Source organism: Echeneis naucrates, unplaced genomic scaffold (assembly GCF_900963305.1).
Source record: "Echeneis naucrates unplaced genomic scaffold, fEcheNa1.1, whole genome shotgun sequence".
Taxonomy (NCBI): Eukaryota; Metazoa; Chordata; class Actinopteri; order Carangiformes; family Echeneidae; genus Echeneis; species Echeneis naucrates.
The window spans coordinates 797-23,648 of record NW_021780170.1 but is presented as its reverse complement, the minus strand read 5'-3'; the positions used below and the strand labels follow the sequence as shown (position 1 = coordinate 23,648).

Below are 22,852 nucleotides of genomic sequence, written 5' to 3'. Positions count from 1 at the left end.
TGACATCACAGAGATCAAAGGCTCCTCCCATTTTTTTTTGTGCCCCAGTGGCCTAATGGATAAGGCACTGGCCTCCTAACCCAGGGATTGTGGGTTTGAGTCCCATCTGGGGTGGTTTACAGCAGAGTGGCGCAGTGGAAGCGTGCTGGGCCCATAACCCAGAGGTCGATGGATCGAAACCATCCTCTGCTAACAGCTTTTTAGCAACAGCTAGCTGTTCACGCTCCAATATTCGTCGTTTCCTGTAAATCAGTGCTGCTTGAAAAACTCCTGACATTTTCCAGCTGAAGTCATCTCAAAACTGTGTACAAATGTTTGGAGGAGAAAACTGAAGAAAGATGTGTTTGACAGCCTTTTGGACACACAACCAGTCAGCGTGACGCATCCAACCTCACAATTCATGGTGTGGTTGAAAGAAGAGGGGGAACATTGGAAATGTAGGTCAGAAAAATCTGAACTTGAACCACACTCAGGTACCTCTGATGCCGAAACCCGGGATTGAACCAGGGACCTTTAGATCTTCAGTCTAACGCTCTCCCAGCTGAGCTATTTCAGCTGGCTGAGCCCACTAATGCAGGATGTTCTGTTCACCATCCACTTCTCCAAAGTCCCACAGTGAAGGCTTCAAATGCACATCTCTCACAGTGTTATCATGCCATTCTGACAATGGGACATCAGTCAGCAAATAGTATTTGGCAAGGATCATGTAGATCTACATACTGTAGAGTATCATCAAGATCACAGGTTGGTAACATCACCTGTGAGCAGAAAATCCAAAAAATCCCGACCCGAACACCAGAGGAAGGTTAGTTTTTTCTCCACATTATTCACAGAAATGGTCAAAAGCCTTTGATGCTCGTTGAACTTCAGTGGTAGAATTCCTGAGTGCTGCACATGTTTGATTCTCAGCTGATGGTAATGATCCTCTTAACAACATCCAAATGTTAGAAACTCAGTGCTGCCTGCAATATAAAACACAGCTGCTCTACATGAAAAGTGATGCAACTGTGGTCACCTCCTGTCTGTAGTCAGACTCATCACTGTGCTGGATGAGGCCGATGAAAAAAACAGCCTCCTTCGAGCCGGATTTGAACCAGCGACCTAAGGATTTCAGCTGTAAGCCTCTACAGTCCTCCGCTCTACCAACTGAGCTATCGAAGGGAGCTGCTGGTGCGCAGCGGATTCAGTAACAGCTGAGTTTTCTTTAGTCCAACAACTGCTGTCCATTTCGACCACAGGGAGCCACAGGCTTTAGATATGACAGTATGACTTATATGACAGTAACCTGCAGAGTGAGGCCGAGGTTGTGAGTTCAAGCCTCACCTGGAGCAGCTGATAGAGCTTTTGGAAGAAAGTTGGTATCTCGTTGAAGCAAAAAAAAAAAAAAAAGATTCTGTAATGCCACCATGACATCAAAGACTCCCATTTTTTCTCATGGCCTCCACCACAGAGTTCACATTCACCTCACTTTGGTCTGTCCATGTTGCAGCCTGCTGTTCTTGGTAGAATTATCCTAAACGTCAGACCATCTTGAACATTCTCGAAATATCCTTGAAACCTGTTTCAGGTTAAGGTTAATTCAAAGGTTATCTGGATGGACTGTATCTGCTTTCAAAGCTGTTGTCAGATCTTTCTGTTTTTTCTACAAAACTCCAATACCAGTTAGTCAGCAAACTATGATGAGCCAAGTCCACTGAGACAAATAACAAAGGATTTTCTTTAGCATAAAATAAACTGTCACATTAATGTCCTGAATGTGCTGTGTGTAAATAAAGATTGAAACCCGTCATGTCAAGCCGTCTCTTATCACTAACATCATTGGCTGGAACTCATATCAATCAGAAAAACGGCTGACAGTTTGAGATTCAAACCAACGACCTTCTTCTTGTGGGGCAACATTGAGGATAATTCAAGCTGGAACAGCAGGCTGTAAGAGGAACTGGTCAACATGTCTCTGTGGTGCAGTCGGTCAGCGCGTTCGGCTGTTAACCGAAAGGTTGGTGGTTCGAGCCCACCCAGGGACGATCTTTGTTTAATTCACTGGTATTATAGTTCACACATGGAAGACCAGAGGATTTTTACGTTGATGCTCAGTTATCTCCATCTAGTGGACAGATGGTAGAAGTTGATTCCTGAAAAGAGGAAGTGACTTTTCCTCAGATCAAACTGTTGAAGGAGAACGAGCAGCTTCTTCCTCACTGACTCACTCAACCTCTGTCTCCTGGGTTTGGATTTAGGTCTGGGTCTGGGTCTGGGTCTAAGACCAGGTGGGCCTGCTCAGAGTCTCTGTGTTGGATGTGAGCTGCTGAAATCTCTGAACACCATGACACAGAGAATATCAGTCTGGAATGAATGTTTCACTGATGCAGATTTTTACAGAACAACATCAACAACTAATAACTCCACAATGAGACTGTGTGACATCACTGGAGATCAAAGGTATTTCCTGTCTTTCATTGATCTCCCACATGACACAGATGCATACACACTCTCTCACGTTCCCTTCAAATGGATGAGCGCAGACACATAGAAATCACTCTGGACTGATGATGTCACAGTACTCACAGAATGAAACTCCTCCTTTGAAGTTGCTTTGAAGAATTTCCAAAATCACATGTGATTCAGATGTAAACACAAAGGCTGCCTCACTGTCACCATTCAGAACAGCTGAGAGGCTTATTGATACAAATACATGCTAAGCCAGCAGCCGATGCTGGCGTGCTGAATTTTCCAAAAAGTTTAAGCTGCTATTTGTTCTGTTTACTTTTATAATAAGCCTTAGAAGCATCCAAGCAGGCTGGTTAGCTCAGCTGGTTAGAGCGTGGTGCTAATAACGCCAAGGTGCAGAGTCCTTGAAGTAGTTTAGGAGTTTGTAACAGAATCCTTTTCACTGACAACACCACAGTCACAAGTTGAACCCATGTGGCAGCCACCTGGGTGAAAACAGCAGCTGGTGTTTGCTGATGATGACTCAGGGCGTTTCTTTAAATGCTAAGGTTAAGGTAACAATTGTGACTTTCAAACTAATTCAAATGTTCTTAACCCCCACACCCTAAAAACTGATAAAACTTGTGATTGTGATTGACTTGTCTTATCCACTGGAATTATAGTGGACATGTGGAACCCCAAGATTTGATCTGGAGAAGGTGTATGACCGGGTTCACAGGGATGTTCTGGAGTATGGAGCCATCCCATCACTATATGACAATAAGCTTCCCTTTCCCCGAGACAACTACAGGGTGTAACAGATGTACAGCTGTGGTGAGGACGGGTTACAGGTCTGTAGCTGGAGGATTTTGGCACCATCGACTGCAGGATGTTCCAAAGGGAGACATGAAGACTCTGCAGTTACCTGATTGGTCAGAGAGTTTTAATGGAACTCCTGCAGAAGAAGTTACATGGGTTTATCTCAACAACCTTAAAACAGGTGCTGCTGGGATTTGAACCCAGGATCTCCTGTTTACTAGACAGGCGCTTTGACCAACTAAGCCACAGCACCACTCTGATGTACAGAAATGTACAGAGGATCTTAAAATATTCCAACATAAGTAGCTGACCATCATGACTCTTACAAGACAGGTGCTTTGACCAGCTAAGCCACAGCAGCACTGCAACATTCATCTATATACAGAGGATCTGGTAATGGAAGTGTAATGTGTATACAGTTGAGGTTGATGGTAAAGTGGTTTGTGAACCTGTTTGACTGCAGATGTGCATTTTCATTTGGACCCCAGGAAGAGTAGCTGCTGCCTCAGTGACAGCTAACAGGGATCCTAACAAGTGATAAACAATAAACAGACATTTCCAATCATCATCAAACTGGATTTTTTTTTTTTTTTAAATGGCTTATGGTCTACAGATGTCTCCCATGACACTGGAGCCTGACAGCTAAATCGCTTATCTGTCTGATGAAACCTTCTGGATGAGATGAGGTCATTGATAATGCTGCCTGTCCTCACTAGCTCCTCCTCTGTGGTGACCCCCAAACAGGACACAACCTCAGTATCATGACAAGTCAGCAGCAGGCTGCAACATGAACAGACCAAAGTGAGGTGAATGTGCATTCTATGTTGGAGGTCATGAGAAAAAATGGGAGGAGTCTTTGATGTCATTGTGGCATTAGAGGTGTTATGCCCTGTCATAACACCCTGATAAAAGAAGAAATGGCCAGACGAGCCATTCGGTCTCACCAGTTGTTTAACTACTGAGCCATTTGCATCAAAACATACTGTAGGGTGACATTTCTTGGATTGGGTCTTGTACACATGCATTTGTGTTTGATTCCAGTCATGACTCATCAGTTTTCTTTTGTTTTGCTTTACGCAGAGTGGCCAAATTTGGACTTGGCTCAGGATCTCCAAAGTCAATCAGCTTCTCTCCCTGTGATGCCCGCCATATATTTGGTTCCATCCTGCCCTCACTGAGTTCTTTGGCTATCTGCACACACAACTATCCAGACATGAATCGCTTTGAGTTGCCAGCGTACAGGGGAGTCGTCACTGTTTTTAAGATTGAGCACCATTGGACTGTTGATTTTGGGCTCTCACATCTGTCACATTTAATGTCAAGAATCATGATTAACTCAAAGGTTGTTAAAAGTGCGTTTTCCCAAAGCTTAGCTACAATGCTTTGGAAGAACGTGGGGAATTAGCTCAAATGGTAGAGCGCTCGCTTAGCATTCTCCATACGACTAGCTCTTTGTTGGAAGTGAAGCCAAGTGACTTCAACATCCCAAAAGCCAACAGCGGTTTCGTTTGAACTGTTTTCACCAACACAGTTGTTGGCTCCACTGGGCAGGTGAGATGACAATTGGGCTGCTTGTAAATATTGTCAGCAATGTTACAGAACAAACTAAAAGCAAATTGTCCAAAAAAAGATTTATCTCAGCTTATTCCCCACGCTGTTTCAAACGTGTAACTTGTAACTTGGCAGTTTATCATGTTTGGGGTTTGGATATGTTACTCTCCCATAGGATGCTGCCGTGGTGATGGTACCTGTGTAAATCAGAAGTAAAGGACTAATCCAATCCTTCTATCCTTGTTTCTACACACATAGATTGCCGAAAGTGACACTGCTTCCGCACAACAATAAGCTTGTGGGTTCAGTTCCCGGCCTGGAGCTGCATGTAGGGTGGAGCCAGGTGATCAGAATGAGGATGCAACTTTAAGGAGGAGATTGGAGTCAAGGCAGTAACTCCAACAGTTCATCCAATATGACCAGGACTGTGGCAGCAAAACAAAGAAGCATGAAACCGGAACGTGTTGTGACAACAACAAACCGTTGTTGGCAGGATTTGAACCTACGCGGGGAAACCCCAATGGATTTCAAGTCCATCGCCTTAACCACTCGGCCACAACAACCATGCACACTAATACCAGCATTACTCAGCATTTTCCAGCCTAGACATCTGGAGAGAATTGGACCTTTTGTTAACAGGGAGACAAAAAATGCCTGAATTAGCTGATTAGTTTTCATTGACAAGAAACAAACTGGCAGTGGTGGGATTAAAACCTCCGAAGAGACTGGAGCCTTAATCCAGCGCCTTGGACCGCTCGGCCACACTACCACTGGATGGATGTCTAAATTCATGATGGATTTTCACCACCGACAGTGAAGGATTCAAATCCAGTTCAGTCCAAATAGTTCCAGTTTTGTTGTTGCTTCTGTCGGCAGAACTCAAAGGTAGGACCATGATTGCCTTTTGAGCTTCATGAACAGAGTGTACTCTACCGTGGAGGTCATGACAAAAAAGTCGGAGAAGTCTTTGATCTCTTTGATGTCATTAGAACCTTTGTGACATCACAGAATCAGCATCTCCTTTGCTGGTTACTGATGGGTTTTTTTTTTTTTTATTAACCTCATTATTTACACACAGCACACAGGCTTTAGTGTTTTAAGTCCTAACTCCTTTATTATGAAACAGTCAAATTCCCATTTTATGTGCCTTTTCAACATTGCATAGTGCATGAATGAGTGCAACATTGAATTGTTTAATTAAATCCAAAACTGTTATGAACCAACTTGTGCTCCAGTTTTTAACCTGATGCAGCTGTAGGTGGATCCCCTCCAATAAGACAATGACGTTTGGTTCCCAGTGTCATTCAACTTTGTTATGATTTGGTGGTATATGAATAAATATAGCGAATAGTAGAAGTATATACTATATATATAGTATAAATAGAGCGAGCGTCTCCCTTCGACAGCTCAGTTGGTAGAGCGGAGGACTGTAGAGACTGAAATCCTAAGGTACCACTATACCACCATTGCATGCAAATGGTCAAACTCACAGTCCTTTTTAATGAAGCTGGTTATGGGAACTCACACGTGGCTGGATCAACCCAATGTTGCACCAGTGGCCACCATCACTTTGAGTTACCAATGTGGGATGAAGCCTCACAACAATGTTGCACTTTGCTGAGCTAAAGATGCAAATAAAATCAAAGTGTTAAGGAGTTGAAACACAGCAAAACGTATTTTATGATAAAAATAAAGATTTGAAGAAGGAATGAAAATAAAAGTGATGAACTGTGGATGGCAGCCTACTGACTTTAGTTCTTTGGAGCTGCGGCAACAGGAGAACAAGATAAGGCCAGAATAAGGAGCTTAAAACTCCACCTCCACCATAGAGTGCACACTGTTAATGAAGCTCAAAACACAAATGTAGGCATGCCAGATACCTTTGAGTTCTGCTGACAGAAGCAACTATAGTGTCAACCACTGAAGCTGCATCATCTGAGCAGGGACTTTAACCCTGGACCCTCAGATTAAAAGTCTGATGCTCTACCGACTGAGGCTTCTAACTGGTGCATAATTGCATAATTGCATTGGTGCAGCCAGGGGTTGATACTGCAGGTCATCAAGAGTGTTAAAGGAACTGAGGTTCTAGTCCCAACCACTAACTTTTAATTATTATTAACTATGTTCGCACATATAAAAAAATGTTGATGTCCATAAAAAAGAAAGAATGTACGCACATATAAAGCAAAAATGATCTCAGGTCATGGCCAATGCTGAGCTGTTGCTTATGCTTGATGCTGCTGTCATCATGGCAATGAAATATGGAAGGGCAGCGGGTTGCTGACCCCTGCCCTAATCTAAGTGATTCCCATGTATTCTTCATTGTGAGACAATGTCAGCTGTGCTTCTACCCATAGTGGTTCACCAGTGGTTGACACATCATGTCTCTGTGGCCCAATTGGTCAGCACATTCGGCTGTAGTATTATCGCGGAAGACTGGAGGATGCACTTTTGGCGCCATCAGCCTGAGATCTACAGCACTCATTGGATCAGTTCACAGCTGAGCGTGAAGCAGCAGGGACGAGGATCAGCACTTCTAAATCTGTGTCAAAATCGCAGTCCTTTTCGGACCAACATGGAGAGCCATGTTGGTCAGCTGCATTTGCGGTTACAGGCTGTTGTGACATGTTCAAACAGAAGGCTGTGGTGCAGCCTGAAAATGTATATTATTGTTTTTATTATTAGTTATTTTGTGTTGTGCCTAGGATTGTGTATCGCATTTCCTTTTATCCTGTCTCAATCTAGAAGGGATGTTCTTTACTGTGGATTGACTTAAGAACAATTACTGAAGGAAGAGGTGTGACAATGGCTTAATTTAAGGGGGCTTTTATTAATTAATAAAAACGGGCTCAACGTGGTAACATAAAGGTATGTTATTCTCAGGTGTAGTGGACTCTGGCTGGCAGAAATGAGATCCAGGACATCACGTATGTTGTGACACCCATGAATGTGTGATCACATTATATGGTCTAATCGTTTCAGCTTTGATGTGTTTATTGTCTGCTGTCACAATAAACACAACGTCGAAGGGAGCCTTTTTTCAGTTAATTTTCAGGTAATGGATGTTTGGAGTTTGATGACACTGGTATTCAACTCTCTTCAGTGCAACAGAAGCACACAGGACCTTTTGTCTGTCTCATCATTTTTCTGTTCTTTGCAGGTTAGTATCTGGTAAAGTCACACATATAAATCAGCGAGGTTGTGTATATGTACAGCTCCGATGTGTTTTATTTGTCAAGAGGTTTATGTTGTTTCTTTTAAGCTCAATTTCGTCAGAATCTCACTTCTATAAGGGAGTTAGCTTAGTTTAGCATCGTTGTAATAACGGTGTTTTGAGGTGTTTATTTTAAGGCTCTGACTGTTAATTCCATAATGTTATGACAATGTGAGTTTGTCGGATTTATGTAATGCTTCTGCATCTATTTGGTAGTATTGCCGAGCGGTCCAAGGCGCTGGATTTAGGCTCCAGTCTCTTCAGAGGTGTGGGTTTGAATCCTACCACTGCCAGGTGACCCCGCTCTGCGGTACAATATTGAAGTGTTTAAATAAATCTAAAAATGTTATGAACCAAGTTGTACTCCAGCAGCCACCATTACTTTGAGTTACCAAAGTGGAAAAGATCCTTCTTGACAACAGTGTTGCGCTTTGCTTACATCTGATCTACAAATACAATAATCTAAATGGGCTTTTATTTTAAAATGCTTCTATGGTGCGACTGCTCTTCTTCTTTCTGGAGCAAAAAGTTAAAGATTTGAAACCCAGCAAAACATTTTTCATGATAAACATAAAGATTTGAAGAAGGAATGAAAATAAAAGTGATGAACTGTGGATGGCAGCCTGCTGTTGGTCTGACTGAACAACGATGCAGAAACCTTTACCTTGTTGTTTACCTTGTTGTTTCTCCGTCTTGTGCAGCACACAGTGCAGTCTCATTATTGCTTCCATGGCCTGGAAGTAGAACTACAGATGTGACTGTTACAGAAGCCAGTGAAAGATGATACTAACAACAGGTGGGCTGAAATGAGAAACATCACAGTGGAACAGAGTTTGTGCTTGCGTATGAATCAGCTTAAACCAACATGAAACTTGCTGAGGTTTAGAGTAATTACAGCTGCTGGTCATTGAGTCTCTGTGTGGCAATGAGCCAGTTTGTTTGGCTGTTAACTGAAAGGATGGTGGTTCATCCCACCCAGGGAAGAAACTTTAATTTATTCACATTCTTGGGCCACATTTGTTTTTATTTTTTGCATGGATTAATATATTTTATTTTATTTTGCCATTTATGAACATTTTATATGAATATTACTGAACAAAGTTGGTCTTAAATGATCAATAAGCTCCTCAGCTGTTCTGAATGGGGACAGTGATTTTGGAAATTCTTCAAAGCAGCTTCAAAGGAAGACTTTCATTCTGTGAGTACTGTGACATCATCAGGTGATGTATCAAAGGCAGCAGCTCTTCAGACTCACACATCACTTTAAACCTTTGAGGAAGTGACACACAACTGTGAGGAGCACAAGAGTTCACCGACACACGTGATTTCAGAGAAAGACTGCAGAGAAACTGTCAGTACTGATGCTGAGCTGCTTAAAGTGTCTGTCTTGTAAACAGGACATCCTGCATTCACCCAGCAATGCTTCACTCTGCTCATCATGTCTCTGTGGCACAATCGCTCAGCGTGTTCGGCTGTTAACCGAAAGTATGGTGGTTTCTGCTGCAGGTGGGGAATGAGTCCTTGCCCCAAGTGAAGGAGTTCAAGTATCTCAGGTCTTGTTCATAAATGATGAAACTCGGTTGCTTAACCACGAAGGCCAGCACGTGCTTTGGCCTGTCTCTGTGTTGGATGTGAGCTGCTGAAATCTCTGAACACCATGACACAGATAATATCAGTCTGATGTGTCATCTGTAATCCAGATGTTGTCAGCAACAAACAGATGTTCCTGACAGAAGCTGTGCTGATTCACTTCAACCAGCACATGAGCCTCTTTCTCAGGAGCACACACAGAAAAAATAAGATTTCTATTCCAACAATATATGTGATGTCCTTGTGTATGAATGAATGTTTCACTGATGCAGATTTTTACAAAACATCAACAATGAGGCTGTGTGACGTCACTGGAGATCAAAGGCAGTTCCTGTCTTTCATTGATCTCCCGCGCGACACAGATGCATGCACACTCTCTCACGTTCGCTTCAAATGGATGAGCGCATGCGCACAAAGACAGAAATGTCCCTGGACTAACGTGACCAATTCAGAATGGGTAAAATTCGGGACATGTCAGAAAAACAGCAAAACAGTGACCGCTCACTCACACACTGTGTACATAATTTAATGCAAACTTTCATAAACCATGGTCTGAACTAGTTCATTTTAAAATTTGTAAACTGAACTATTAGCTAGTTAATGTAGAAAGGGAACTTTTCCAACACTGTCTGACTGCACTGCAACGTCTCATCACTCCTTCTCGCGGCTGCGACTTCCGCTCTTTTCATCATCGGAGGGAGCTGGCTGCAGGAGGACTCAACCATCAGATCAGTTTTTAATGTTTTATCAGGAAATAACTCCAGACTCTACTATAGTGTGATTTTCGGGATGATTGGGGCAAGATTCTGGATTTAGGACAACTGCTTTAATTTCGAGACAGCAGCAGCAGCTGAATGTGAAAGTGTTCAGAGTTCAGCCTCCATTTTGAAGCTGTCGGAGCAGAAGCAGGGAAACTGAAGGCTGAGGCCGGTGAGTGTTAACATTGTTATTATTTCACTGTCAGTTTGTCCCTGTGGACTGTGGAGGGACGAAGACTCACAGTGGACTTCTGTAACACTGAGACACTGAGACATGGAGGTCAGAGTTCACTTTGACGAACAGAGAAAAACTCCAGCTGAGCTGAGAACAGACCGTAATGTCTGATAGTATCAAAGGATGAAGGATCTACCTGATACAGAAAGTTCAGAGCTGGAATCAGATTTTACTGTAAGTCATATTCAGTTTTCCACAGAGAGCTCAGACTGTCTTTGAATCAACAACTTTTGAAAACCTATTTTTTAGCAATTGATATTTACATTTTTTTTTTAACTGACAGTTTGATGCTCATATCTGAGACCGTGATGATCATTTTCAACCAGCGACCTTCTCAGATATATAAAGAAGAGTAACTAACTGAGATGGACTGTTGAAGAGCTGGAGAACATGACAAAAAGACAGGAAGACAGACAAAATGATAAAAGATTTTTTTTTTCAAATAAGAATGAATATAACTCTTTCCTGAGTAAATGTCACTGTGCACTTTAATAATTATAATGATGATAAGGATCTTTATACAAATAAACAGAAACATGCATGATCTACATCAGTCAGATTATTATTCTGTGTGATTGGGATAGATCATCAAGTGTAGAGAGCAGCAGGGTCCCCTCTCCTCCTCCAGCAGCATCGCACACTAATGTTGTGAGCAGTAATGAATTTCTACGCAGCAGATTTAGATCAGACTGCTTCTTTTTCATTCCCCCAACAATCTGTCTCTCAGGACTAACAGTGTTCTCTTCTAAAGTTACTTTCTGCCATTAGCCTTGTTTCATTTAGGTCAGAACTTGGGCTTTCAAAAAATGTGTGTTTTCTTTTGTCAGTTTGATCAATCATTGTTTCCTCTTCAGTAAAACTGAACTTTTACTTTTTTGCTTACTTATTCAATCATGAAATTTTTCCTAAAGAAAAATACTAAACTAAATACAAACCAAACAATTGAGGTGTGTTGGTTATCACCATGTAGTGGACAGACAGTAGAACTTCATCACATCCTGTTTGTTTCTTATAAGGAGGAAGAAAAGTTGAGTAATGAAAAAGTGAAGAACGAGCAGCTACATGTTTTCTGAACACACAAAGCTGGAATGTGTGTAAATCAACCTGAAGTGAGTTCAGCAGGTGAGAATCTGTATATTTCTGATCAGCAGGATCACTGTGATCACATTGTACTTGTTGATGTAGATTTTTATGTTACTTTTGGCAGCAGTTTGATTATAATCTGAGTTTATTGATGGAGGTTCCTCAGAACTGATCAGCTGGTTAAGAGGCCTCTGAACTCAGTTTGACTTCAGTTTCCTCGGTTCATTTGTCTTCCAATACATTTAGAAACAATAAGAAACAAAGGCAGCACTTTAATATGAGCAGTTTGTTCAGCACAAACTGTTTGATTTCTCCACACTATGACTGATTTAATGTAAAATGTTCCCACATTGTTTATCACCATCTAGTGGACAGATAGTAGAACTTCATCACATCATGTTTGTTTCCTGTAATGAGGAAGAAAACTGGTTCAGTGACATTGATGTAAAATCTTTCCATTTTGTTCCAGAGCAAACATGAGCCAACCATATTTTTTTTAGGATTTTTTTTTAATTTTATTATTTATCCTCTTAATCCATGAGAAAATACAAAATAATACAGACAATTAAGAAACAGTTGCCCCTGGACATTTATATTTTGTCTTAATTTACATAATTTTCCTCTTTATTACATATTTTCCTCTTTATTACATATTTTCCTCTTTGAAAATTACCAAGGTATATGAATAGTAAAAATAAGCATTGAATATTGAAATGATAAAAAAAATCCAAATTTCTGATGGTTCCATCTTTTGGTTGAGCACAGAATGACATAGTTGTTGTTTCATATCACTAAGGGTTTTACAAATTGAACTCTGAAGTTATGAGGATGTGACTTTTCCTCAGCTCAAACAGACACCAGGACTGATGAGGGAGAACAAGCAGCTTCTTCTCTTCACATGAAGCTGGAAAGTGTCAGAAAGTCTCCCTGAAGTGAGTTCAGCAGGTGAGAATCTGTAAATGTGTGAACAGGATCACTGTGATCACACTGAGCTGACAACAGTAGACATGTTTATTTACCTTCCTTCCTTTCTTCCTATTTACAGACTGAATCTATCAGTATTGTATCTGGAATTTGTAGTGAATAGTTCCTTCGCTTTGTTCTTGCTCTGATATACAGTCAGATTCTTAGACTTAGTAAACCCAAAACTTTTAAATAACCAGAGTTAAACTCGATTTTATTTAAATGGTATTTAAATGGTCACCACAAATGAATCTAAAGTGAAGCAGATGTTTTTGTCAACTTAACTTAACTGGTGTGCAGTGTTATAGTTGAGCCATGACAGAACAAACGTGTCAGAAGTGGTCTGATACTTTGGATGAACTTGGCTGAGTGAATTGAACTCTTACTGTTAATGGTACAGTTTACATTTTTCCAGATACAGTGAAGCCATTGATTGAAGCAGCACTTCTTGTTTGCTCAATAAGGTGACATGAATTAAATCAGCTCCATCAACCCATCCTACAGTCAGATACCACCATCTAGTGGACAGAGAGAAGAAGCACCATCAGAGCTGAGATACATTTCTCTGAAACTTGCAGATCAATGACAGATCAGACTGATTTGTGTATGAAGTTGTGGAGGCACAGTATTTAAATAATATGTCAAAGTAACAAATGTTTGGGATGCATCCTAATTATCAGATGAGAGAACCACCTCCTCTGGTCTGGGGTTTCCTAACTGGTCAGACTGGTTTAGTTATAACTGTTGTTTGTTTGTTTGTTTGTTTGTTTTTTTTTACTTGGCTTCTGAAGGAACAATCTGGCCCTCAAAAATTTCATTACGATTCTGGACTTTCAAATTATGCCAACCTATGGTGATCACAACTGTGTCAGGGATCCATAATTCTTCAACTTGCACAAATAAAAGTAAATGGTGATCTGAGTTTGTTTGAAATTTATTGTTAATGCCAATGTATAACATTGAAGATTGGTATTAACATGAATCAGGAATGTTCTCTGTTTATAAGAGAATCTGACTGAAATCAACACAGAGAGAGAGTCAAACAGTTTGTTGTTGGGAGTTAAAGGCTGAAATTAATGACAGTAATGATGATGATTGTGTCCTCTGATGTAAATCCTGTTGTAATGAAGCTTTTTGTTGTGTTTGTGTGAAGGTGGAGGCTCAGCTATGAATCAGTGTGAGGACAGAGAGGAGGGAGCCCCTCCCTCTAAAACCACTCTGTGTGGGGAACATGAGAGTCAGACCAAAGCTCAGAGGTGAGATGAGGATCTCTAACTGTCCATCTGTCAGAGCTCAGCACTCAGATCACTGCTCCATCATTATTCACTCTCATTGTCACTTAAATTTTTTACTACTTCGTTTTTTTTTTTTTTTTTTTTTTTTTTTTTTTATTCTTGTCTCCATTGGGAGCTCAACCAGGATGTGGAGATTCTTTCATTCATATTCACCAGTCCATCACAGGGCCAACACACAGAGACAGACAGACAAACAAACAATCTGCCACACTCACGCTCAGACCTCCAGACATGGCTATTGTGGAGCAACACCACTAACCACGATGCTGCTGTGCTGCCTGCATGTAGAGATATATTTATTATTATTATTATTCTTTGACTTGCACATGTCAATAATATTTTATGCAAAATACTTCACTTGAGTGAAATGAAACAGATCCAAACTTAAATTTAACAAAAACATTGCACGGTAAAATATTCTGGCTGATTTGTGGCGATGCAAATGAAAGCTGAACTTGGCTCATTTATTTGAAACTGATTGTTTTCTGCCCACTTTTTTGGTTAATTCTTTTACTGTCAACACTGTTTCTACCAGACCAGATTCTCCTGAACTGAGCTGTGTGTCCATGAAGAGTGATGGGTCTATGGGTCGTCTTATTAACTTTAAGGGAGGACAACAATCGACTGGATCCAGCTGTGTGTCCATGAAGAGTGATCGGTCTATGAATCGTCCTATTAACTTTAAGGATGGACAACAGTCTGCTGTATCCAGCTGTGTGTCCATGAAGAGTGATCGGTCTATGGATGATTTTATCAAAGAAAAAAGGTAAAAGCTGATCATTTGTTGTTGTTTGACTCATTAAAGGTATCAAAGATTGTCTATCAGTTTCTGTGGTGTTCATAGAAAACTCCTGGAACAAACTGTGTGTTTGTGTCTTTTCTCCTCAGAGTTCAGTCTGACAAACATCATCACACAGACCTGGACTCCATATTTATGGTGTGTAAATGTTCATCCAGTGACTACAACAGACACCAACAAAGACTTGAGTTTGAAGCTGCACTCTTTAGACCAGTAGAGCTTTACTCTGTGACAGACAGGAGTTGAATTGGGATTGAACAGGTTTGGGGTGGGAGAGAGTGGGAGAGGACTGGGAGTTGTAGTTCACCACAGAGCAATAATCCATCAGCCTCAACAGATATGTTCTGTATGAATATGGTCTGTTGGAGACTTTTACAAAACATTTCTGCTCCTTCTTGTTCAACTACAGTGAATCTTAAAGAAAAGTTTATTTAGTTGTTTTCCAGAAAATTTCTGCGGTGACTTAATCACAAAGACCAAAGTTAATCAGATTCAGTCCTGGACCTCCATGGACTCTGTCTCTACAGGGTTTAAAGATGGAATAATTCATCAGTGAACTAGTTCAGGTGGTCTGATCCATCTTCAGCCACAGTCACAGTTAATACCCTGAATTTTCACTTCCTAAGTTGATGTGTTGAAGGGCTGTATCAGTTTGGTCTTCATGTGATGATCAGGATCTCTGTGTTGTCAGAATCTAAAGTCAAACTTAGTAAGTTACACCAGTGAAGTTAGTTTAGTGAAGTCAGCAGGTCTGAATCTTTCTGTGTAGCTCTGGAAAGAGACGTGGCAGCAGATGATACAGCAGCAGCTAAAGTTGAACTCTGCTGACTGATGATCTGATGCTTTGATCCATCAGTTTATACTGAGAGTGAACTTTACACAGGATGTTATTGTGTTCCAGCTGCTGGAGGAGAACATCGTCTGTTTTGTGAAGAACGAGCTGAAGAAAATCAAAAGGAGTCTGAGTCCAGATTACCCACAATTCATCAAGAATGAGGATGATGAGGTGGATGAAGAGCAGAGGAGGAGCAGAGAGGCATTTCTGAAGATCGCAGTGAACTTCCTGAGGAGGATGAAGCAGGAGGAGCTGGCTGACTGTCTGCAGAGCAGTAAGAGGATTTAACATGATGGATCAATTAGACATTTACTAAAGTCTGAGGAGACGGAGAGAAATATGATCATATTCTTATTCTTTAAGAGAAATAAACATCACCCTGGTAATTTATTCTTTGATCTTAATTGTATTTCACCCATTCAGAGTTTAATGCACCAATTTGTCGGCATAAACTTAAATCTGCCCTAAAGAAGAAGTTCCAGTGTGTGTTTGAGGGGATCTCTAAAGCAGGAAACCCAACCCTTCTGAATCAGATCTACACAGAGCTCTACATAACAGAGGGAGGGACTGGAGAGGTCAATGAGGAACATGAGGTCAGACAGATTGAAACAGCATCCAGGAAACAGGACAGAGCAGAAACAAGCATCAGACAAGAAGACATCTTTAAACCCCCACCTGGAAGAGACCAACCAATCAGAACAGTGATGACAAAGGGAGTGGCTGGCATTGGGAAAACTGTCTTAACACAGAAGTCTGTGTTAGTCCACTCTGGACTGGGCTGAAGACAAAGCCAACCAGGACATAGAGTTCACATTCCCCTTCACCTTCAGAGAGCTGAATGTGCTGACAGAGAAGAAGTTCAGCTTGGTGGAACTTGTTCATCTCTTCTTCACTGAAACCAAAGAAGCAGGAATGTGCAGCTTTGACCCCCAGAATGAGGAGTACTTCAGGAAGAGGTTCAGACATGAGGAGCAGGCCAGCAGGATCATCTCCCACATCAAGACCTCACGAAGCCTCCACATCATGTGCCACATCCCAGTCTTCTGCTGGATCACTGCTACAGTTCTGGAGGAGGTGTTGAAGACCAGAGAGGGAGGAGAGCTGCCCAAGACCCTGACTGAGATGTACATCCACTTTCTGGTGGTTCAGTCCAAACTGAAGAAGGTCAAGTACGATGGAGGAGCTGAGTCAGATCCACTCTGGAGTCCAGAGACCAGGAAGATGATTGAGTCTCTGGGAAAAGTGGCTTTTGAGCAGCTGCAGAAAGGAAACCTGATCTTCTATGAATCAGACCTGACAGAGTGTGGCATCGATATCAGAGCAGCATCAGTTTACTCAGGAGTGTTGACACAGATCTTCAAAGAGGAGACAGGACTGTACCAGGACAAGGTCTTCTGCTTCGTCCATCTGAGTGTTCAGGAGTTTCTGGCTGCTCTTCATGTCCATCTGACATTCATCAACTCTGGAGTCAGTCTGATGTCAGAAAAAAAAAACTACTCGAAAGTTTGAATTAATAAGGACTGGATCTAAAACAACACGTCTCTACCAGAGTGCTGTGGATGAGGCCTTACAGAGTCCACATGGACACCTGGACCTGTTCCTCCGGTTCCTTCTGGGTCTTTCACTGCAGACCAACCAAACTCTCCTACGAGGCCTGGTGACACAGACAGGAAGTAGCTCAGAGACCAATCAGGAAACAGTCCAGTACATCAAGACAAAGATCAGTGAGAATGTGTCTCCAGAGAAAAGTATCAACCTGTTTCACTGTCTGAATGAACTGAATGATGGTTCTCTGGTGGAGGAGATCCAACAGTCCCTGAGATCAGGACGTCTCTCCACAGATAAACTGTCTCCTGTTCAATGGTCAGCTCTGGTCTTCGTCTTACTGTCATCAGAAAAAGATCTGGACGTGTTTGACCTGAAGAAATACTCTGCTTCAGAGGAGGCTCTTCTGAGGCTGCTGCCAGTGGTCAAAGCCTCCAACAAAGTTCTGTATGTGCAAATTAAATCTTGTAGGTCAACCGAATATTTTTCTTGCTCAAATGAAAACATATTTGTAATTGCTTTCTCTTGTTTTGCTGATTCCTCTTCAGACTGAGTGGCTGTAACCTCTCACACAGAAGCTGTGAAGCTCTGTCCTCAGTCCTCAGCTCCCAGTCCTCTAGTCTGAGAGATCTGGACCTGAGTAACAACAACCTGCAGGATTCAGGAGTGAAGCAGCTGTCTGCTGGACTGAAGAGTCCACACTGTGAGCTGGAAATGCTGAGGTCAGAATTCATGTTTGTGCCAAGACTTTTGATTTAGTTTCTTATTTATTTTATTTAATATTTTCATTAAATAGAGTAAAATTAACTGAAGAGGTTTGTAGATTTGAGAGATTGTCATCAGTATAAAATAATAACCTGAATGCTCCATAATGAATCACTGATTTGATTCAACACCTGGAGAACACACTCAGTGAAATCAATCACACACATGTTGCTCAGCCAACAGGTGCATGCTGGGTCATGCTGGTGTCCTCCTAGTGAATCCTCCAGTGGTGTTTTCTATGTTCACTGAGGATCATTTACTTTTAGGGAGGTGGACACAACCTTTCTGCTGCTTTTGGCATCTGTCACAGTTGTGATGATGGAGTTCTCATTCAGGAAAATATTTAAGGGGCTCAAAGACAACAGAGGTTGAGTGGACTGCTGATATGATGCTCTGTGGATGAATGAACCTGGTTGAACAGAGAGCAGAATCAATGCATCACTATACTGTGTTTGTGTTACTGTCTTTACTTTAATCAGTGTGTTTGTAGTTCAGCTGTTGTGTTTCTCTGCTGTGGTTTATCTTTGTGTATTCTCTCATGGTGTTTCTTTGTTCTGCTGTTGATTCGAAGTGTTTGCAATGTCTGTAGACCTGATTCTGGAGGGGACTCCAAGAAGACTTAATGCTGACCTGATTTTTGGTGAATAATCACAGACCAAAGTCAGAGTCACTGTGTGTGTGTGTGTGTGTGTGTGTGTGTGTGTGTGTGTGTGTGTGTGTGTGTGTGTGTGTGTGTGTGTGTGTGTGTGTGTGTGTTCAGTCTGTCAGGATGTCTGCTCTCAGAGGAAGGCTGTTCTTCTCTGGCCTCAGCTCTCAGCTCCAACCCCTCCCATCTGAGAGAACTGGACCTGAGCTACAATCATCCAGGAGACTCAGGAGTGAAGCTTCTGTCTGCTGGACTGGAGGATCCAGACTGGAGACTGGACACTCTCAGGTCTGGACAGCTCTGAGGAACTCTGCTTCATGAGTGTGTTTTCACTTTGATTCATGAAAACTCAGCTGCTCATGTTACACTAGATTTTTACATTTCTGACTGAAGTACAAAGATGAGTTTCATTCAGGATCAACACTTCATGTGTTTATTGATGTGGATCTCCATCAGCCGTCATCTTTGACTCCACAGCAGAAAAACAGCAGAACATTGCTAACATCTTGACTCATGTTCTGTAACTGTTGATGTTCTAACTGGATTGTTGGCTTTTCATTTAAATGTAGTCAAACATTATTCACAGGTGATGAAATGTAAGTTTGAATGATTCACTTTCAGTAAAGTTGTTGATAAATGAACAGATGATAAACTGCAGCTGTTGTTTCTTGTTCTCTCCATCAGATGTCTGTGAACTGGAACTGGACACAAACACAATCCACAGAAACCTCAAACTGTCTGACAACAAAAGGAAGGTGACACATGTAGCAGAGTATCAGTCATATCCTGATCATCCAGACAGATTTGATATCTGTTTTCAGCTGCTGTGTAGAAATGGTCTGACTGGTCGCTGTTACTGGGAGGTTGAGTGGAGAGGAGTCGTTTATATCTCAGTGAGCTACAGAGGAATCAGAAGGAAAGGAGGCAGTGCTGACTGTTTGTTTGGAAGAAATAATCAGTCCTGGAGTCTGATCTGCTCTGATGATGGTTACTCTGTCTGGCAAAACAAGAGAAGAACATCCCTCTCCTCCTCCTCCTCTGTCTCTCACAGAGTAGCAGTGTATGTGGACTGTCCTGCTGGCTCTCTGTCCTTCTACAGAGTCTCCTCTGACTCACTGATCCACCTCCACACCTTCAACACCACGTTCACTGAACCTCTCTATCCTGGGTTCAAGATCTGGTCTGGTTCTTCAGTGTCTCTGAGGAAGTTGTATAGAAAGAGACTTGAAACTAGAAACTGAGACACTTCACTGTTGGCTTCACTTCTCAGCTCTGGAGTCTCCGTCAGTTGCAGATTGGAGACAGATCTGGACTTTTCTGTCTAAATCTCTGTGTGTACCTGAAACTCCATCAACCTGCACACTCATTACTTTTCCTTTGTGTTTTGGTAGTTTTCTGTAACCGAGATTTTTTGCCTTCAGGCTAAAAAGGGATGAAAGCATATGATGGCTCATCATCACAGCAATCAGCTCCTGTTCAAGCCAGTCTGGTTTTTCAAGGGAGCCTGAGATGGCACTTTCCACCCAGAACACTCCAGGATTCATTCAGAACCTTAATCCAACCCTTTTGGACCAGGCTGCTCCCACAGTGACTGTTTGCTCCGTCACTGAAACAGGAAAAGTCATTTCCACCTCCTGCTTTGGAGCGTTATCACAGCTCTGCAGCAAGCTGAGCTCTCTGATCTGTACAGGTGAGCCATGAAAGCCAGCACGTACTTTGGCCTGTGAGCTGTGAAGCATCGGACACAAAGACACACAAAGACACACAAAGACAACACATGACACCCTGAGAGACGATACCTGAGCAGGAGAACTAGTCACTGCATGTACAGCTGCTTCTTATCTGGAGTTTTTTTCTGTCATCTATAATAAAGTAGAAAGAGACACAGCTCCAAAGTAACAGAGGTGTGCTGCTGTAACGCTGAGTGCTGGATTCATGTTCAGTTTATGGTTTTAGAATCAGTGATGCATTCATGTAGAAACATCAGTTTAATGTTACAGCTGATTTCATCAGGTTATATTCTGCTGACCAGACTGAATCAATAAAGTTTTGTTTCAACACGTCATCGTTTAAATGTTGGTTGTATTTTGCATTTGTCAGCTGAATCCACAGAGTGACTGAAATTATGAAGTAATTCCAGGAAAGGAAAAACATTTGGCTCTGAATCTCAATGTAGATTTGAACAAAGAGCTCCAGCTGAAGAAAACAATGCTGTCTGTTTCCAGATGATGAAGAACTCAGTTCTCAGTTGATGCTCAGCTATCTCCATCTAGTGGACAGATGGTAGAAGTTGATTCCTGAAAAGAGGAAGTGACTTTTCCTCAGATCAAACTGTTGAAGGAGAACGAGCAGCTTCTTCCTCACTGACTCACTCAACCTCTGTCTCCTGGGTTTGGATTTAGGTCTGGGTCTAAGACCAGGTGGGCCTGCTCAGAGTCTCTGTGTTGGATGTGAGCTGCTGAAATCTCTGAACACCATGACACAGATAATATCAGTCTGATGTGTCATCTGTAATCCAGATGTTGTCAGCAACAAACAGATGTTCCTGACAGAAGCTGTGCTGATGATGATTCTGGATATAAACTGGGAGGAAATAACTTTATTCTCCTTTTGTTTTTCCACGGAGGAAGTGAAGTTACAAACCACGTGATGTCTCTCTCTCTCCAGCTCCTCGTTAGTATAGTGGACAGTATCTCCGCCTGTCACGCGGAAGACCGGGGTTCGATTCCCCGACGGGGAGAGCACGTGCAGACTTCTTTAATAGCTCAGTGACAGAAGTTAACTCTCTCTAGTCAGCGGCGTCCTGCTCGCATACAGCAGTTTTATTTTGAAAACCAACCGGATTCTCTTTGCTTTAGAAAGTCCAACTTCCTGCCTGTCTCATGTAGACAGAACAACGGATCTGAGTTAGTTAGATCAACTCGGAAACTACGGTGGCCGGTAAGTGCAAAACAAAATTACTAAGTGCGAAACACTTTTACAAAGCGTGAAACAAATGTACATGTTGGGAAACATTTTTATCTTTTATTCAACAAAATTACATAATAAAAACACTCTTACCACAGACAAAATAAATTTATATTTAAAAAGACAAAATTTACAAGTGGCAGAACACTCTTACAATCCCGAAACAAATTTCCAAACGACAGAATCTTCCGGAAGGGGAATGTACCAAATGCCGGAAGTGATCCAGAAGAAGATTGACTGTGAGCTCAAAATGTTGTATCGGTTTTGTGTGGCGGGAAAAGTTTTGCGGAGTTGAAAGTTTATGGCAGCATGGAGTAAATTATGTTTTGGCTGTTTTGTGGAAACAACTTGAGCCAATTTACGCGGTTGTTGTTTTCCGTGCGGACGATCTGTAGAATGTTTAACGTTGATGAACGGACCCAGACGGAAGGAGCACGCGCACAGGAGACATCTAATAACAGCCGGAAAATGCTAAACAGCTAAGTGTAGCATCGCGCTAACTAGCTGAAGCCGCTGTCAGACATGCAGTGAATTAAAGTGCACCGTTTCATTTAGCAGCCAATCGTTGTCTTCACGGAATACCAACGCTTTTAGTTAGTATGCGTTCTAGTATTTATTTATTTATTTTATGTTAGGCTTACAGTTATGCTAAATGCACAATTGTTGCTGATTGTTTTAGCTGCTGCTAACTTTCTGTTTTTGATACGGAAACTCCGTTCATTCCAGCAGAACAACCATGAACATCATATAAACAATTCATGGAGGACAGAAAGTCAAAAGAACTGTGGGCCGAAAGGAACAGGTCCAGGTACGTGTGTGGATATATCTGTAAAATATGGAAGTCAATATGTGTGTGTGTGAAATGAATGATATCTTTTTTGTTATTTTAGCAGATAACACATGGATTGATGGCGCCACATGGAGCTGATTTTAAAAGCTCAGAGAGGGAAAACACTCCCATTTATATACAGATCCGGAGGTAGCAGCACCTGATCTACTGAAGCATGATGTGAAGTTTACACGGTGCAAACATCAGCCTGCGGACTCTTAAAAGGATGATTCCTCTCCAAACGCCATCAGGTTGGAACTTCGTGGACCTGGACAACTGTTTGGCTATCGGACGATGTGGCAGGTACTCAGACAAAAGTCCAATCTTCGAGTGAAGAGAGATGATGTGATGAATGAGAGAGCACGCAGAAGGTTTCTAAGAAGAAGCTGCTACTCAATGGGAGCGAACTGTATGTGGCATGCAGATGGTTCTGATAAACTGGCTTCTCCTCCAGGACGCATGGATGGATTTTTTCACCTAAAGTGCTGTGGCTCCAATGTGGACCGACAAATAACAAGAAGCCAACAGTGA

At 41.9% G+C, this 22,852-nt stretch overlaps 1 long non-coding RNA gene and 8 other non-coding genes across 9 annotated transcripts; 5 read left to right on the top strand and 4 right to left on the bottom strand.

Moving 5' to 3' along the window:
- The first annotated feature begins 41 nt into the window (after positions 1-41).
- Positions 42-114, top strand: trnar-ccu (transfer RNA arginine (anticodon CCU)). The gene has a single exon. It is a non-coding gene; the product is annotated as a tRNA-Arg (tRNA).
- A 6-nt stretch (positions 115-120) lies between these two features.
- trnam-cau (transfer RNA methionine (anticodon CAU)) lies at positions 121-192 on the top strand. Its single transcript has one exon. It is a non-coding gene; the product is annotated as a tRNA-Met (tRNA).
- Positions 193-483: 291 nt separating this feature from the next.
- Positions 484-556, bottom strand: trnaf-gaa (transfer RNA phenylalanine (anticodon GAA)). The gene has a single exon. It is a non-coding gene; the product is annotated as a tRNA-Phe (tRNA).
- A 517-nt stretch (positions 557-1,073) lies between these two features.
- Positions 1,074-1,161, bottom strand: trnay-gua (transfer RNA tyrosine (anticodon GUA)). Its single transcript is given in 2 exon segments — positions 1,074-1,109; positions 1,125-1,161. It is a non-coding gene; the product is annotated as a tRNA-Tyr (tRNA).
- A 789-nt stretch (positions 1,162-1,950) lies between these two features.
- trnan-guu (transfer RNA asparagine (anticodon GUU)) lies at positions 1,951-2,024 on the top strand. The gene has a single exon. It is a non-coding gene; the product is annotated as a tRNA-Asn (tRNA).
- A 1,401-nt stretch (positions 2,025-3,425) lies between these two features.
- Positions 3,426-3,499, bottom strand: trnat-agu (transfer RNA threonine (anticodon AGU)). Its single transcript has one exon. It is a non-coding gene; the product is annotated as a tRNA-Thr (tRNA).
- Positions 3,500-5,278: 1,779 nt separating this feature from the next.
- Positions 5,279-5,360, bottom strand: trnas-uga (transfer RNA serine (anticodon UGA)). The gene has a single exon. It is a non-coding gene; the product is annotated as a tRNA-Ser (tRNA).
- An 8,479-nt stretch (positions 5,361-13,839) lies between these two features.
- On the top strand, positions 13,840-14,875 carry LOC115038650 (uncharacterized). The gene is made up of 3 exons (XR_003840558.1): positions 13,840-13,896; positions 14,471-14,701; positions 14,824-14,875. It is a non-coding gene; the product is annotated as an uncharacterized LOC115038650 (long non-coding RNA).
- Positions 14,876-21,193: 6,318 nt separating this feature from the next.
- On the top strand, positions 21,194-21,265 carry trnad-guc (transfer RNA aspartic acid (anticodon GUC)). The gene has a single exon. It is a non-coding gene; the product is annotated as a tRNA-Asp (tRNA).
- Positions 21,266-22,852: the final 1,587 nt, after the last annotated feature.